This window comes from Osmerus eperlanus, unplaced genomic scaffold (assembly GCF_963692335.1).
Source record: "Osmerus eperlanus unplaced genomic scaffold, fOsmEpe2.1 SCAFFOLD_278, whole genome shotgun sequence".
NCBI lineage: Eukaryota > Metazoa > Chordata > Actinopteri > Osmeriformes > Osmeridae > Osmerus > Osmerus eperlanus.
Window position 1 is genome coordinate 2501 of NW_026911573.1, and position 2500 is coordinate 5000.

Consider the following 2500-nt stretch of genomic DNA (forward strand, 5'->3'; position numbering starts at 1 on the left):
GTCCATTTTGAGTGGGAGTCAATGGGAGGATGCCCAGGGGCACTGCATCACTGGCACTTTAGCCTCCAAAACCTAAGTCCATTTTGAGTGGGAGTCAATGGGAGGATGCCCAGGGGCACTGCATCACAGGCACTTTAGCCTCCAAAACCTAAGTCCATTTTGAGTGGGAGTCAATGGGAGGATGCCCAGGGGCACGGGCACTGTAAACAGGGGATGCCCAGGGGCACGGGCACTGTAAGCAGGGGATGCCCAGGGGCACGTACTTCTTAAAGTGGGGTTATTTTGGTTTTAACACAGGGGGGGTGCTTAAGAGTGGGTGCACAGGGCCCCACGGTGATCAGGTAGTGCAGGGGGGTCCTCCCCGGAGGTGTGCTTGCCGCCCTGGGAGTGCTGTTCCCCGGGGAGGCCAAGAGTGTAGTGTTGTTCCCCGGGGCTCCCAAATTTTGCAGTGTGAGAGTGTGTTTGACTTGTTGAGTATTTTGTGGGTGTGAAATGCACCGTTTGGCGCCCGAAAGTGTGATTTTGCTGGGGATGGTTTTGTTCTTCAAGTGAGGGCAAGGGGCAGCGGTGTGTGCGGTTATTTTCCCCGAAAAAAGTGTCCCCATTTCGGTAGGCGTGTTTGAAATGTTGTTTCGCTCGCAGCGTCGGGGAAATGCGCGTGCGGCCGCGGGTCTCGATGTGCCCGTGTTCCCCTCGGGCATACCTATCCAACGAGCCCTGGGTGAAGGTGCTACGAGGTTCCTAAGTGGGGATGCCTGTACATGAAGCCCTTGTTCCCAGCTTTGAATGCACGTTTCCAGCTTGAGAGAAACGGGGGCTTAAAATTCACAGTTATTCGCCCGAACGTGGGATTTCGCTGGGGACGGTTTCTAAATTCAAGTTGGCACGGGGGGCAGCGGTGTGCGCGGTTATCTTCCCGGAAAAAGCCGTCCCCAGCTCGGTGGGTCCGTTTAAAGTTTTGTTTGGGCTCCCGTTTCGCGGGGAAGCGCGTGCGCGTGGCGAGCCTGACCTCCCCGTGTGCCCCTCGCCCAGACCTTTCCAACGCCACCCGGGTGAAGGTGCTACGAGGTCCCGAAGTGGAGATGCCTGTCAATGAGCACCTTTTCCCAGCTTTGAATGCAGGTTTCCAGCTTCAGACAAAATGTGGCTCCAAACGTGCAGTTTTGCGCCCGAACGTGGGATTTCGCTGGGGACGGTTTCTAAATTCAAGTTGGCACGGGGGGCAGCGGTGTGTGTGGTTATTTTCCCAGGATTGATGATCCCCAATTCGGTGGGTCCGTTTAAAGTTTTGTTTGGGCTCCCGTTTCGCGGGGAAGCGCGTGCGCGTGGCGAGCCTGACCTCCCCGTGTGCCCCTCGCCCAGACCTTTCCAACGCCACCCGGGTGAAGGTGCTACGAGGTCCCGAAGTGGAGATGCCTGTCAATGAGCACCTTTTCCCAGCTTTGAATGCAGGTTTCCAGCTTCAGACAAAATGTGGCTCCAAACGTGCAGTTTTGCGCCCGAACGTGGGATTTCGCTGGGGACGGTTTCTAAATTCAAGTTGGCACGGGGGGCAGCGGTGTGCGCGGTTATCTTCCCGGAAAAAGCCGTCCCCAGCTCGGTGGGTCCGTTTAAAGTTTTGTTTGGGCTCCCGTTTCGCGGGGAAGCGCGTGCGCGTGGCGAGCCTGACCTCCCCGTGTGCCCCTCGCCCAGACCTTTCCAACGCCACCCGGGTGAAGGTGCTACGAGGTCCCGAAGTGGAGATGCCTGTCAATGAGCACCTTTTCCCAGCTTTGAATGCAGGTTTCCAGCTTCAGACAAAATGTGGCTCCAAACGTGCAGTTTTGCGCCCGAACGTGGGATTTCGCTGGGGACGGTTTCTAAATTCAAGTTGGCACGGGGGGCAGCGGTGTGTGTGGTTATTTTCCCAGGATTGATGATCCCCAATTCGGTGGGTCCGTTTAAAGTTTTGTTTGGGCTCCCGTTTCGCGGGGAAGCGCGTGCGCGTGGCGAGCCTGACCTCCCCGTGTGCCCCTCGCCCAGACCTTTCCAACGCCACCCGGGTGAAGGTGCTACGAGGTCCCGAAGTGGAGATGCCTGTCAATGAGCACCTTTTCCCAGCTTTGAATGCACGTTTCCAGCTTCAGACAAAATGTGGCTCCAAACGTGCAGTTTTGCGCCCGAACGTGGGATTTCGCTGGGGACGGTTTCTAAATTCAAGTTGGCACGGGGGGCAGCGGTGTGCGCGGTTATCTTCCCGGAAAAAGCCGTCCCCAGCTCGGTGGGTCCGTTTAAAGTTTTGTTTGGGCTCCCGTTTCGCGGGGAAGCGCGTGCGCGTGGCGAGCCTGACCTCCCCGTGTGCCCCTCGCCCAGACCTTTCCAACGCCACCCGGGTGAAGGTGCTACGAGGTCCCGAAGTGGAGATGCCTGTCAATGAGCACCTTTTCCCAGCTTTGAATGCAGGTTTCCAGCTTCAGACAAAATGTGGCTCCAAACGTGCAGTTTTGCGCCCGAACGTGGG